Source organism: Gambusia affinis, linkage group LG22 (assembly GCF_019740435.1).
Source record: "Gambusia affinis linkage group LG22, SWU_Gaff_1.0, whole genome shotgun sequence".
Classification (NCBI taxonomy): Eukaryota; Metazoa; Chordata; class Actinopteri; order Cyprinodontiformes; family Poeciliidae; genus Gambusia; species Gambusia affinis.
Window position 1 is genome coordinate 1,378,612 of NC_057889.1, and position 15,584 is coordinate 1,394,195.

Consider the following 15,584-nt stretch of genomic DNA (forward strand, 5'->3'; position numbering starts at 1 on the left):
CTTTGTGACAGAAGGCTTCAATTTCCCTTTGCAATGATAGTTTGCATATAAATTGTGTGAGAAAATAATGGGTCAACTGACAAAAATTTAGCTTAGAGAAAGAATTTCTGGTCAAGCTTCCTTCTTGATTCTGACGTGATTTGAACACGCAACCTTCTGATCTGGAGTCAGACGCGCTGCCGTTGCGCCACAGAATCCTGTTTCTTTGCATTTCTCGCCTGCCTTTTATTAGTGCAAATAAATTCTGTGTATAATTGTTGTGCTCCCTTTGGTCTGTCCCCACACTGCCCAATGGAAACAAAGTGTTTCACATGGTCAACTTTTCAAAATAGCAGGAGATTCTAAATTAAACCATAGTTTTGAAAAACTTTAGGATTTCCCTGCTTTTGTCAGGATCATGCCAGTTTTTCTTACATTGATGAAAACTCAACGTTACCAATTAGCTCAATTGGTTGGAGCGTGGCACTCATAAAGCCAAGGTCATGGGTTCGATCCCTACACTGACCTTCTGAAATTTAAAGTTTTAATAAAATCAACTCTTCAAAATAGCTGAAGGCTGTATATTTAACCATTATGCACAGTGATTTTGAAAAACATTAGAATATGAGCTCCTTACTCAAATCTTCATTTTGGTAAGATCATGTAAGTTTTTTAAATCCGTGGAAACTCAACATTATGAGTAACCTTGTAGTTAGGAAATCTCTGTCCAGCTGATGTTAGCTCAGCTGGACAGGTGTAGCGCTAACAGGTAAGTGGTTCAATTCCCTTACCGGTCAATGGTCATCTAAAGTCTTTCAGACAAACAATAATTCAAAAATAAAATGGGTGTCAAACAAAATCAATACTTCAAAATAAAGAGGTTGTAAAACAAAATCAATACTTCAAAATAAAAAGGTTGTAAAACAAAATCAATACTTCAAAATAAAAAAGGTTGTAATATCAAATCAATACTTCAAAATAAAATTTTGCCGGAAAATACACCTTTAAGCATGTTGATTTTGAAAAACGTTACAGCATTTCTTCAAATCTTGATTGTAGAAAGCTCATGTACGTTTTTATAATATTGACAAAGACATAAGATTATGTGTGGCTGGTTAGCTCAGTTGGTTGGAGCGTGGTTCTCATAAAACCAAGGTCATGGGTTCGAACCCCACGTTGGCCAATGCAATCATGAAATGTTTCATGAATTCGTATCTGTAAAATAGCTGGAGGCTTTACATTAAAGTACATTTAATGTTGATTTTTAAAACCTTTTGCATTTCAAAACAATTCTTCAAAATAAAAGAGGTTGGGAAATATAACCAATACTTCAAAACAGCTGAATCACCTCCCAAATACTGTCAAGATTGCCAGAGTCCTGCTAATGACCTCATTATTTGACTGAGGTGTGTTGGAGTAGAGATATATCTAAAAGTAGTGGAAGCAAGGCCTTAAGGCCTGCAGTTGCCATCCCTGCTATGGACTGTGATGCAAGGAAAATTTGGTTAGAGTGAGAGATGGACCTAAACAGTTTTAGGTGTTACAATTGGTCCACTGTTTTATTTACTGTCTGGAAGCTTAGGCAAAAATACAAGGAGCTACAATTTGTGAAGGAAGTTTTCGCTGACTCTGGCGTGACTTGAACACGCAACCTTCTGATCTGGAGTCAGACGCGCTACCGTTGCGCCACAGAGTCTGCGCTGCAAAGCTCTAGGGCAACAGGTGCAATTTCTGTCAGAGCTCTAGATAACCCTCTGAAGGTTCCCCATGCCATAAAGTGAGTAGCATTGAAATAGTAATAACAAAAATTATGTCTTGGAAGATGTTTATCTTCTTTGTGACAGAAGGCTTCAATTTCCCTTTGCAATGATAGTTTGCATATAAATTGTGTGAGAAAATAATGGGTCAACTGACAAAAATTTAGCTTAGAGAAAGAATTTCTGGTCAAGCTTCCTTCTTGATTCTGACGTGATTTGAACACGCAACCTTCTGATCTGGAGTCAGACGCGCTGCCGTTGCGCCACAGAATCCTGTCTCTTTGCATTTCTCGCCTGCCTTTTATTAGTGCAAATAAATTCTGTGTATAATTGTTGTGCTCCCTTTGGTCTGTCCCCACACTGCCCAATGGAAACAAAGTGTTTCACATGGTCAACTTTTCAAAATAGCAGGAGATTCTAAATTAAACCATAGTTTTGAAAAACTTTAGGATTTCCCTGCTTTTGTCAGGATCATGCCAGTTTTTCTTACATTGATGAAAACTCAACGTTACCAATTAGCTCAATTGGTTGGAGCGTGGCACTCATAAAGCCAAGGTCATGGGTTCGATCCCTACACTGACCTTCTGAAATTTAAAGTTTTAATAAAATCAACTCTTCAAAATAGCTGAAGGCTGTATATTTAACCATTATGCACAGTGATTTTGAAAACATTAGAATATGAGCTCCTTACTCAAATCTTCATTTTGGTAAGATCATGTAAGTTTTTTAAATCCGTGGAAACTCAACATTATGAGTAACCTTGTAGTTAGGAAATCTCTGTCCAGCTGATGTTAGCTCAGCTGGACAGGTGTAGCTAACAACGCTAAGGTAAGTGGTTCAATTCCCTTACCGGTCAATGGTCATCTAAAGTCTTTCAGACAAACAATACTTCAAAAATAAAATGGGTGTCAAACAAAATCAATACTTCAAAATAAAGAGGTTGTAAAACAAAATCAATACTTCAAAATAAAAAGGTTGTAAAACAAAATCAATACTTCAAAATAAAAAAGGTTGTAATATCAAATCAATACTTCAAAATAAAATTTTGCCGGAAAATACACCTTTAAGCATGTTGATTTTGAAAAACGTTACAGCATTTCTTCAAATCTTGATTGTAGAAAGCTCATGTACGTTTTTATAATATTGACAAAGACATAAGATTATGTGTGGCTGGTTAGCTCAGTTGGTTGGAGCGTGGTTCTCATAAAACCAAGGTCATGGGTTCGAACCCCACGTTGGCCAATGCAATCATGAAATGTTTCATGAATTCGTATCTGTAAAATAGCTGGAGGCTTTACATTAAAGTACATTTAATGTTGATTTTTAAAACCTTTTGCATTTCAAAACAATTCTTCAAAATAAAAGAGGTTGGGAAATATAACCAATACTTCAAAACAGCTGAATCACCTCCCAAATACTGTCAAGATTGCCAGAGTCCTGCTAATGACCTCATTATTTGACTGAGGTGTGTTGGAGTAGAGATATATCTAAAAGTAGTGGAAGACAAGGCCTTAAGGCCTGCAGTTGCCCATCCCTGCTATGGACTGTGATGCAAGGAAAATTTGGTTAGAGTGAGAGATGGACCTAAACAGTTTTAGGTGTTACAATTGGTCCACTGTTTTATTTACTGTCTGGAAGCTTAGGCAAAAATACAAGGAGCTACAATTTGTGAAGGAAGTTTTCTCGCTGACTCTGACGTGACTTGAACACGCAACCTTCTGATCTGGAGTCAGACGCGCTACCGTTGCGCCACAGAGTCTGCGCTGCAAAGCTCTAGGGCAACAGGTGCAATTTCTGTCAGAGCTCTAGATAACCCTCTGAAGGTTCCCCATGCCATAAAGTGAGTAGCATTGAAATAGTAATAACAAAAATTATGTCTTGGAAGATGTTTATCTTCTTTGTGACAGAAGGCTTCAATTTCCCTTTGCAATGATAGTTTGCATATAAATTGTGTGAGAAAATAATGGGTCAACTGACAAAAATTTAGCTTAGAGAAAGAATTTCTGGTCAAGCTTCCTTCTTGATTCTGACGTGATTTGAACACGCAACCTTCTGATCTGGAGTCAGACGCGCTGCCGTTGCGCCACAGAATCCTGTCTCTTTGCATTTCTCGCCTGCCTTTTATTAGTGCAAATAAATTCTGTGTATAATTGTTGTGCTCCCTTTGGTCTGTCCCCACACTGCCCAATGGAAACAAAGTGTTTCACATGGTCAACTTTTCAAAATAGCAGGAGATTCTAAATTAAACCATAGTTTTGAAAAACTTTAGGATTTCCCTGCTTTTGTCAGGATCATGCCAGTTTTTCTTACATTGATGAAAACTCAACGTTACCAATTAGCTCAATTGGTTGGAGCGTGGCACTCATAAAGCCAAGGTCATGGGTTCGATCCCTACACTGACCTTCTGAAATTTAAAGTTTTAATAAAATCAACTCTTCAAAATAGCTGAAGGCTGTATATTTAACCATTATGCACAGTGATTTTGAAAAACATTAGAATATGAGCTCCTTACTCAAATCTTCATTTTGGTAAGATCATGTAAGTTTTTTAAATCCGTGGAAACTCAACATTATGAGTAACCTTGTAGTTAGGAAATCTCTGTCCAGCTGATGTTAGCTCAGCTGGACAGGTGTAGCGCTGGCAACGGTAAGGTAAGTGGTTCAATTCCCTTACCGGTCAATGGTCATCTAAAGTCTTTCAGACAAACAATACTTCAAAAATAAAATGGGTGTCAAACAAAATCAATACTTCAAAATAAAGAGGTTGTAAAACAAAATCAATACTTCAAAATAAAAAGGTTGTAAAATAAAAAAGGTTGTAAAATCAAATCAATACTTCAAAATAAAATTTTGCCGGAAAATACACCTTTAAGCATGTTGATTTTGAAAACGTTACAGCATTTCTTCAAATCTTGATTGTAGAAAGCTCATGTACGTTTTTATAATATTGACAAAGACATAAGATTATGTGTGGCTGGTTAGCTCAGTTGGTTGGAGCGTGGTTCTCATAAAACCAAGGTCATGGGTTCGAACCCCACGTTGGCCAATGCAATCATGAAATGTTTCATGAATTCGTATCTGTAAAATAGCTGGAGGCTTTACATTAAAGTACATTTAATGTTGATTTTTAAAACCTTTTGCATTTCAAAACAATTCTTCAAAATAAAAGAGGTTGGGAAATATAACCAATACTTCAAAACAGCTGAATCACCTCCCAAATACTGTCAAGATTTCCAGAGTCCTGCTAATGACCTCATTATTTGACTGAGGTGTGTTGGAGTAGAGATATATCTAAAAGTAGTGGAAGACAAGGCCTTAAGGTCTGCAGTTGCCCATCCCTGCTATGGACTGTGATGCAAGGAAAATTTGGTTAGAGTGAGAGATGGACCTAAACAGTTTTAGGTGTTACAATTGGTCCACTGTTTTATTTACTGTCTGGAAGCTTAGGCAAAAATACAAGGAGCTACAATTTGTGAAGGAAGTTTTCTCGCTGACTCTGACGTGACTTGAACACGCAACCTTCTGATCTGGAGTCAGACGCGCTACCGTTGCGCCACAGAGTCTGCGCTGCAAAGCTCTATGGCAACAGGTGCAATTTCTGTCAGAGCTCTAGATAACCCTCTGAAGGTTCCCCATGCCATAAAGTGAGTAACCTTGAAATAGTAATAACAAAAAGTATGTCTTGCAAGATGTTTATCTTCTTTGTGACAGAAGGCTTCAATTTCCCTTTGCAATGATAGTTTGCATATAAATTGTGTGAGAAAATAATGGGTCAACTGACGAAAATGTTTCTCAGAGAAAGCATTTTTAAATATTTCTGATCAAAACTTCAGTCTTTTCAAATAAATTTTTTTCTATGTTCCTGTCCACTTGTAAAAGTTACTTTTAAAAAAAGCATTCATTTACTTTTTTATGCTTCTTTTGTGTTTTCTCTCATTCTATGTGAATTTTTAAGGTGGAGTTGTTTTTTTATTTCCCTCCCTACTAGGTCTACGCATTGAATGTCAGTCAGATTACTCTTATTTTGAAGTTCTCCTGAGAGAAAAACCAAATGCTGTCAGTTTTTAAGGCTCCTTTTCTCCTCATCGTGTTCAGAAGCTTATTTTGGCTTCTCAGACTCACCCGGTGGCCCCATCTCTCCCTGGAAACCCCCTCGCTATCCTACGTTCTCCTCATTGGCCTTTGACCCCGTTCGCTGTGAGTTACGCCATGAAAACAAACAGAAATGAGATCTGGGTTCCACAGGAGACAAGAAGCCTAATTTCCAACGAGCTTGAGATGCCGAAAAAACTGCAGGTAGCTGTTTCCTGCTTTGCATCAAATATTGAAAAAAACATAAATCTTATGTCCTATTTTTGATTTCATCAGCGATCTGTAGTTGTTGTGTGTTGGTGGTTGTGTAGGTGTTTCGTCCTCAGGTTTTATGTCAGGGGTTAAGTGGCTGTTTAGATTAGAAAACTGTTGTAGCTTCAGGATTCTGGTTTGGCTTCTGCCCTCAACCAGCTTTGCTGCATTTAAATTACTTGGGAAAAATGAGGCCTGTGAGCTTTAAGATCCTGTTTATTCAACTGTCAGTGGAAAATAATGTCACCTTCTAACTCCCATTCATAAGAAACATAAACAACGAAGGTGGGTTGAGGAAAACGTTGATAGAAAAACTTTTGTCCTTTTATCTACATATAACAACTTTTTAGTACAAACACAAACTGTCCATGTGTCAGTCATTACAACCCATAGACTGAATTATGATTGTTAAATTAATCTAAAATCCTGTTTGACTTTTATAACAGATCTGATAACTTCTTTAAATATTACACATAACCTAGCATTGTCAATCATAAAATCGATCAAATATTTGTTATGATGGATGAATAGTTCATCTAACCCAGGGAACAATTCAGTCACTCCTTTAAAAAAGATTTAAAAAGATTTTTAAATCAGCAAAGTAGTTAGAAATAACCATCAATGTTTTTGTGTGTATTTCTTTTAATAGTTTTTTAAAATGTCTTAACTAGATAAAATAAAAACAAGTAAAATAAAAGCAATTATTTAATGGGAAGGCATATTTTATTTTTATTTTAAGAAATTACCATTCAGAATATTAGATTAGAGTTATAATCATTCTGAGATTTTTCATTACTATATTTTTCATTCTCTGTGTGTTTTAGTTTTCTTCTCTTTTGGTTTATAGATCCATGTGAGTCTGAGTTCTGCTGCCTTCCTGTTACTCTCCGTCCCTCTGCTCTCTTTCTGCCTCAGCTGTTCCACATCTCCTGTTATTAAGCTCACCTGGTTTTGTCGTCGTTTTCCAGCCCTCGGTGTTTAATCTCCTGGTGAACGCCGTTCAACGCCGTGTCGTCTGCTACACTCACCGCAGTTCCCCGTCCTGTTTTCTGTTCTAGTTATTTAACATTTACCTGCCATCTTTTTGATGCTTTTTGTTCTCTGCACTTTAATTCAACTGAGAATCATCTCAAAATATTTCATGTTTTAAGGATTTAAATGACAGAACTTTATGATCATGAGATGCTGGAGTTTCAGTTTGTAAGGGAAACGATTGGAAAAGTCCAGGAGAAGCATTTCTGGGCGATTATGTTTCCATGTAGCTCAGATTCAACTAGTTATTGCAGAATTTATAATATCAACAAAACTGATGTATTTGTTACATTCACAGAAAATGAGAAACAAGAGTTGTTTATTTGTGGTGTAAATCACTGTGGTCAGCCTCCGTCTGTTTTTACTGTAATTAATCCTCTTGACTTTTGGGATTTTGTATTTTAGTGTTGATGGTTTTGTTATGTCCTGGATTTATTAGTTTCCTCCAGTTTACGTTGATCAATTAAAGTTTTTTAGTTCATTTCATAAATTTTTCAGTTTTTATATTTGTTGTGTTTTTGTGGATTTTTTCTCCTTCCTGTTTTGTTTGGTATGATGGGTCTTCAGAACATGTAACACACTGGTCCTTTGTTTAGTGACCTGGTATTTATTACTCTTTAGTTTATAACTCTGGTTTGTTCTCCCAGTGTTAGCGATAAAATATTGTTTTGTTCTTTAATTACCATCATTTTGGAGGAATGAAACATCAGCTGTCCTGAAACTTTTAGATGTGTGGCTGGTTCAACCTTCACCTCCTCAGTGCAGTCGGGTTCTCCAGAGTCCTGCTGGTGACCTGGTTATCTGATCCAGGTGTGTTGAAGCAGAAATACATCAAAAATCTGCAGTACAGCAGAGACCTCTGATCTAAATACTCTTAAATGTGTATTTGCATCATTTACACAACCAACCTGCAGTCAAGTGTTTAATTTTTGTTAAAAGATGAATAAAAATGACTCTGTTATAAACAGACTCTAACATGTTTTAAAGATATCATGTGACACAGACGTAGTTTTCAGGATTCAGAAATTGTAAAAAATATTCTGAAACCATCAGAACGTGCCTGTCAATGTCTCCCTGTCCCAGTAAAGAGTCTAATTAACTGCTAAAAAGCTGCAGCTGTCTCCTTCCCTGCCTGTCCTCACCACAGCGTCGTCATTCCCTCTAAACCCTCCGACCCCCTGAAGTCTCTGCCGCCGCTCATCCATTTCCAGGCGCTGCAGACCTGAGCGAGCAGACGGACCAGCCGAGCATGACGGAGAAATGAAGTGAGAAGTGCTGCAGAGGTGGAGGGGGGCTGAATGTGTGTGCTCTGAATACTGATCAGCCATCTGTCAAAGAACATGCTGAATGGAGGAAGGATCTTCTGGCTCCTGATTGGCCCGTTCCCCAGTGGCGTCTGCATGCATTAGGGCTGGATAAACATGAGCACTCAGACACTTGAGTTTCTATAGTCTAACTTTATCTTTTCTTTAAAAGTTAGACAGTCATTTTCTGTGCATGTTGTTGCTCTGTGAAAAAACCCAGAGACTGGAAGGTGATTTGGATTTGAAAAGTTAATGAAGTGAGTGAGAGAAGATGCAAAGGCCACAAACATTCAAATACCAGCAATTAAACACTTTTATCTATCTCATGTAAATATGTTGGGGATCCTTTTGTGAGCTCTTACAGTTGGGAACAAAACTTCTCGTCCTGATAATGGTTCAGTGTTTTTTCACGTATCCATTTTGAAGTTGTTGCTATTAGAAAACAATTCATGCTTCTTCTTTTATTCTTATTTTATAAGTCCATGGTTTAAAAATGAAACCAGGTAATGTTTAAGATTATCTACACTGAGCATTTGGATGGAAGTCCTTTAAATGACGGCATCAACAGAACGTGGTACGAAGGGCATCAGCCTCTGGTGTCCTGGAAACCAAGGTTGCCTTAATAATGGCCTGCAGCTCATTTGCATGGTTGGTTGTGGTGCCTCTCATCTTCCTCCTGACAATAACACACAGATTCTCTGGGGACGTTGAGGTCTGACCTCTCAGAGGTCACCCCACTGCTTGCACAATAACTGCTGGCCATAACTGCAAGGACAAGCTATGCAGACAATGGATGGATGGATTTTGTTTAGTGGCAGTTTGGACTAAATAACACAGTTGTACCATAGTCATTTAAACAGGTGTTTGTACCTTTGGCTGCATGGGAAGGTGTGAAGTCACACAGCAAACTGAAAACAGCACTTCAACAAAAGAGTAGCATCAGTTATCTGAAGAGGATGGATCCTTTATGCTGTGATCTGACCAGCTCTAGTAAGAATGACTGTCTGTGGTAGCTGATGTCCTGTGGTGGATCTTAAAGCTCTGACTCTGTCCTACAGTTGAATGATCTTGTTTTTCAGTCTTCAGGTTACCCCTTTGACCTTTTACTAACATACTTTTTCTTTCCACTCAACTTCCCATCATTTTTCTGGGATGAGGAACTGTGTGAACAGAGCGATGACCTCTTGCTACTTACGCTCCCTGTGGAGGACATCTGCTGGACATCTGAGCTCCCTGTGATGGTGCAGCATTAATCTGCTTTTCTGATTGTCAGTTTTCATTGATTGTAAGACATAGTCATCAAAAAATCTATAGAAATTCAATCAAATACGAGTTTTAATCTTTAACAAATTGCTAAAATAAGCAACATTTTCAATGATATTGTAGTGAATTGTTCTGGCATCGTGTAAAAGTGAAAGTATAAAATCATTATCAGGACAACAGAAAACCTTCAGGCCACCGTAAGGAAATGACTTGGATTCATATTTGTAAAAGAAAATCCTGAACTTTCAACAAAAGAGAAGTTGACATGTGGCTCACTGGCATGATGTGGGAAGATGAGAAGAAACTTTTTATATAATCTTCTATAAGAGCTGAAATCTCAGTTCACCTTCATCAGGTCAGAACATTCACCAAATGTACAGTTTTCTACTTTATCTTGTTATCTTTACTAAAGAGAAAGTCCTGAATGAATGGTGACAGAGTGAAAAGTTGTCTCTGATGAAAATGAGAGGATGAAATGGTAAACCATTCCATGCTTCCTCAGAAGGATACTTGGAGCTCGGAGGTCTCTGGACGGTTAGTAATCTACCTTTGATTGTCTTCATTTCTGCTGCAGGAGCATCTCATTAAAGGCTAAAGGTCCTTCCACTGCTCAGCCCAGCAGCATTGATCCTCCTCACCTTGGACTGAGTGCAGTCCTTCAGCAGAAACCGATCGGACAGACTCACAACACAAAAGATGAGGCAGAGAATCGCAGAGTCAGCAGAGCACAGAGGCCACAGTTCGTCAGTGTTCGATCACAGAAAACACTCAGGAGGAGGAAGTCAATGTGGGCGATTCAGCGGTATGAATTTTTCATTGTTTCTGTAACCCCTGGTGCCCTGCAGAGTGCGGCGCTGCCTGGAGGAGTTATTACTCACAACTGTCAGTATGTGATAGTTTGTCTGCTGGAGTCTCAACTGAAACAACAATCAACACGAAGAACACGATGTGCTGAAGGAGACATCAGCTGTTCACTGCAGCTCTGTTTGCTTCCACTCTAAAGAGTAAAACACATCTTTGACTTGGGTTCATAAAAACTATTTAATCTGCTTGTTTGAGCATCAAAATGACTTTAAAATGGTCGAATCATAAGAAACCATCAGATACAGAAGATTAACTGTTGACTAATTGATTAATTAATTGCCTGCTGTCATTTTACATTTACATTGACCTGCCTCAAAGAAACATTCCCATTGCATGATGCTGCCACTACCGTGCTTTACAGTGGGATTGTGTTGGCCGTGGTTTGGTCAGTGCTGTTTCCTCTCCAGACTCAATGTTGGTTTAATCCTTCGTTGTATTTTGATTCATAGGATGACAAACAGCTACAACTAAGGTATGTTTATACTTAACTGTTCTGGTACATTTTTCATTTTTATTTGTTCAGAAGCCAAATAGAAATATATCTGCAGGAAGGATGTCAATATTCTTTGGATCATTGTCGATCCAGAAATTAAGGGTGAGAATATGTGTTCAATCCAAACTAGCAACAAGAAGGGTACATAGGGAACATAGGGTACATAGGGAACATAGGGTACATAGGGGACATAGGGGACATAGGGTACATAGGGGACATAGGGTACATAGGGGACATAGGGGACATAGGGGACATAGGGGACATAGGGGACATAGGGTACATAGGCAGCTTCTATAGGGAGCTGCCTCCAAGTCTACTTTAGAGTAAAAGATTTTGGTAAGTTTGTGGTCTATAAAAATGTGAGCCAAAAAAACAAAATGTAGGGTCCATATGGATCAGCAGCCAGTCCTGGCAGGCCGGATTCTGTGTTCGTGTTCAGGAACTGGACCAAAATCAGTCAGACAGACGCAAATGTCGGCACTTCGGACACCCGTGTCTAGATTGACCTAAATGTCTTCCTGCCTCCACAAGCGAACACTTTACCTTCATGCTAATGACCACTGGCTGCTTTCCTGAATGATGGAGACCACAGGAGTTTTCAGGACCTTCATCCTGTAACTTAACAAAATGTTAAAAAGTGAATACTTTTCAGTGGCACTGTAGTTTATCTACAGTTTATCTGTAGTTTATCTACAGTTTATCTACAGTTTATCTACAGTTTATCTGTAGTTTATCTGTAGTTTTTCTGTAGTTTTTCTGTAGTTTATCTACTGTGCCAGTCCTAAATCTATTTTATCGTATGACATGCTCTACCTTTGTAACAAACGGTTTTGTTTGTGAGCTCTTGTTTGAAATGCTTCATCTGTTACGTAAAACCAGTTCATTTGAAGTAAGGAATAAAATAAGTCTTTACTTTAATTCGATTGCATGCAACATGAGCTGCTGCCTTCAGACAGGAAGTTGTGTCATCAGATGGGTGACAGTGATCACAGAGTGGGTTGACCCTGACCATTACACTCCTGTTGGTGGTCAGCTGTGGTGACTGGCTACTTCTCACCTCTTCCTGGTTGTCAGCTCATTTCCTCCCTCCTGCTTCATATCCAGCATCAGGCTCTTTCTGCTGCCTCTCTTGCTTCCTGTCTCTCCCACTGGTGTCACTGGTTTCCAGGATGATTGGTTCTAATTTCTGTCTGGTTCATGGTTTACTTTTCTATCCATGCTTGGAAGTGTATCAATCCCAACTCTTTGCTTCCTCACAGGAGGTTCCAACGATGTCTGTAAGCTCCAGGATGTAATCTTTGTTCCAGCTTCACTGACCTTCTGGTCTGTTGAATCTTTAGTCCATCGATCACAGGAAGAGAGTTCAGAGACAACTGAACAGGATGGTGTGGTTTAGTTTTCAGCAGTGACCGGGCCACCAGCAGGACCCGGTGCTGGACAGAAATCTTCACAGTTCTGACCTGAACTCTGGACTCTGAAATAAACCCAGTGAATTAGAAATCGGACCTTAGATGATTCCTTTGCAGCACTACTGCAACTGTTGTAGAGGAATCTTACTGATGCAGCTCTCAGTGATGTCATCTCAACTCACCTTAAAGGACAAACGGGTTTAATCCAATAATCACATCCATCCAGTCACAACCACATTCAAACTCAGTTACTTACATTTCATTTTGGTCTCAGGTATAAAAGCTCATATACAGAAAATCCATTTATTATGTTTCTGAAGTTTGTTTTAGTGTTTAAAGGATTACTTTGTCTGGTGCAGAGCTCACATCCTGATGGATTTTAATATCTCCCCACTGACAAAGCGAGGCTGGATTTCCTGTCCTGCATGACAGACGCAACGTTAAGAGAATTCATTCAGGCTTTATTGAGCAGGACAGAGTCTCGACTTGCCGATCAATCCGATGCCTCCGGGACGCAGTTCGCTGTCAGCTGTGAGTGAAGACTGAAGGGATGAAGCAGAGAATCCTGGACATCCATCCTCATCACTTCTGCTGCTGCGCTTCTTCCTGCCACCACTGAGTGACATGGGAGCTCATGGAGCATCATGGAAATCAACAATCAATGCAAAATGGTTGCAGAAGCTGGCATCTGTGGATTTATTGCACCTAGAAACTTTTCTTTTGAATTTTACATAGAAGTCTGACATGTTGTTTCCAGTCTTCACAGTTTGGACTGCAGTACCAGAGTTCATAACTGTTAGAGTGAATCCATCTCTGTAATCAGAAGGTGAATCGTGTCTGAAGAAATCAGGTCTGGGATCCTCCTGCCTCCATCACACATCTACAAGTTAAAATGTCAATAAACTGCCACTGAAGTGATTACAACTGGACGTCAGCTTCAGATAAACCCAACATTTTTCACTACTTTATGTTTTGGCAGCACAACAAGTTCATTAGAAGAGGAACAGAAAATGTTTTCAGCAACCATTAGAGATAATGCATCACGTTTGTTATTGCTCTAGTATAACGCTGCATTCATTCAACTGGTGATGGAAACAAACTCCTGACACCAAACCATAAATATCACACCGAGCCAAACCACTCAGTGGAAACAAGGCCTGGGAAATCCTTGGAAGCTCAAGGATACCTGGAGTTCCTCCTGGATTTGTTACCCCATAACTCAATGTTGGTTTAGTGGAAGACAATGGATGGACAGACATTCTGCCTTTAACAGAACTGTTGAGGCGCGTAGAGATGAATTGTTATCCATATTTATGAACTGGGAAGATCCACAGGGAGAAGAAACTCCAGGACAGTTTAAGGTGGTAAAACGGTCACTGGTTGAACAATGTAGAGCCAGAGCGTCCCTCATGAGCATCCACAGCGTTGAGGTGAATAACTCACCTCGGGTTGCTGATGTGTGAATCTTTGTATATTTGTGAAGTCATAAATATTCATTAATCATTCTTTCACCAGATAGAATAACACCGACTGTGGAATGGAAGCATGAATGTGTTTTTAATGGTCCAAAATAATTCAGCAGAGAAGGAATCCAGACGTCATCCTTGATGTGGAAGGGGGAGGGACGTCCAACCTGTTCATACCGGCTCCAGCCTCCTCACTGTGGTTTTCATTCGCTTGCCGTTATGCTAATGAAGCCGCCGCTCCGTCTCAGGAGGATTTACACCGACACGGTTTTACCAGATCTTTCCAGCGAGGGTCGTTGGAAATGTGATTCAGGAGTCTCGGGGGAAATAAGCTCGTGAGGCACCGCTTCAGGCAAAGTAATATCCTCAGCCTGTTAGACGGAGCAATAATCTGCACTGGGCCGGCTGAGGGAGGCCGCACACCTCCAATCCCCCCGAGACCCGGAGCGACGCCTGGGGAGATCCAGAGGCCGCTGTCACAGGTGGATCGGTGTGGGTTCTGGTCCTGCAGACGGGAACCGGCAGAGAACCAGAGGTGAAGCCTGAGAGGTTGTTAACAACCAGGAACATTCAGATGGAGCAAACGCTGTGATGGCGTCCTGCCTGCAGCATCACAGCTGAATCACTGAATCCAGCCACGATAACTAACACAGGAAATATGGAGAAATCCAGTACAACGTACATCCATCCTGAAGAACACGGACAGCTTGTGAATCTCACAGCTTTCAGATTTTATTCAAAATCAACAGGAAATTTGATTCTTCAGTTAAAAATGTATGCATTGATCAGAATTCATAACCAATAAAATAATTAAATTATTATTTCTGGAATAACGTCGACTCAAGACTGATTGACAAAACAAAAATTGAGACATTCAGTTTGACCTTTTATATATTAAAGACAGTATTGAAAACTATCGGACGTGATGTCGTTCCATATGTGGAAGTGGCAGAATCCAGATCTGTGTGAGAGGATCAGAACTGGTTCCATTCACACTGCAGTGAAACATCAGATGTGGCTCTCATTGCCAGCTGTGTGAACAGTTTGTGTTTCTCTGCTGGTCTTGGAAGGAGGAGAAACCCAGATGAAATGGAAGAGCATATAATACAGAACGGCCCTAAAAGCTTTATTATATCCAAAGTTTTCATCCACACCATCATTCAGAACCGAGGGCTCTTCATGTGGACTGGAGGTTGTCTGTTTCATAAGTGAACAGTTGAAATCCTGTTAATTATCAGCTGTAAATCTGCAACACCCATAAAGTGTTTACAGGGCAGCAGTGTTTCATTTTCTCAGAACAGAACCAGAACCAGGCAGGACCTTTGTGAGGTCAGTGAAGCGTTTTTACCGTTCAGCAGCAGATGAACGTCTCATGCTGCTTTCTGCTCTGCTGCGCTGCAGGATCTAAATTATGTTTTTAAGTGAATTCCCATTAAGCTTAAAAGCCATTTTTCATTATGTTGCTCCTGTCTGCTGTCACCCCACACACACACACACACACACACACCCTGCCCCCCCACAAGCATTCAGACAAACAAGAATCATATGAGGAGCTAATTTGCATAACATCTCAGCTGTCAGTGAGCTTCTTGTCTCCAGTAGCTGCTCTGTGTCTCTGTTGCCCCCTGTTGAAGAGAAGCAGCTCTTGAGACGTCTCAACTGAAGGGGCTCCTA

General features: G+C 39.7%; 6 non-coding genes across 6 annotated transcripts; all 6 read right to left on the reverse strand.

The window, feature by feature from the left end:
- Positions 1-125: 125 nt before the first annotated feature.
- Positions 126-197, reverse strand: trnaw-cca. Its single transcript has one exon. It is a non-coding gene; the product is annotated as a tRNA-Trp (tRNA).
- Positions 198-1,603: 1,406 nt separating this feature from the next.
- trnaw-cca lies at positions 1,604-1,675 on the reverse strand. Its single transcript has one exon. It is a non-coding gene; the product is annotated as a tRNA-Trp (tRNA).
- Positions 1,676-1,937: 262 nt separating this feature from the next.
- Positions 1,938-2,009, reverse strand: trnaw-cca. The gene has a single exon. It is a non-coding gene; the product is annotated as a tRNA-Trp (tRNA).
- Positions 2,010-3,423: 1,414 nt separating this feature from the next.
- trnaw-cca lies at positions 3,424-3,495 on the reverse strand. The gene has a single exon. It is a non-coding gene; the product is annotated as a tRNA-Trp (tRNA).
- A 262-nt stretch (positions 3,496-3,757) lies between these two features.
- On the reverse strand, positions 3,758-3,829 carry trnaw-cca. The gene has a single exon. It is a non-coding gene; the product is annotated as a tRNA-Trp (tRNA).
- A 1,397-nt stretch (positions 3,830-5,226) lies between these two features.
- Positions 5,227-5,298, reverse strand: trnaw-cca. Its single transcript has one exon. It is a non-coding gene; the product is annotated as a tRNA-Trp (tRNA).
- Positions 5,299-15,584: the final 10,286 nt, after the last annotated feature.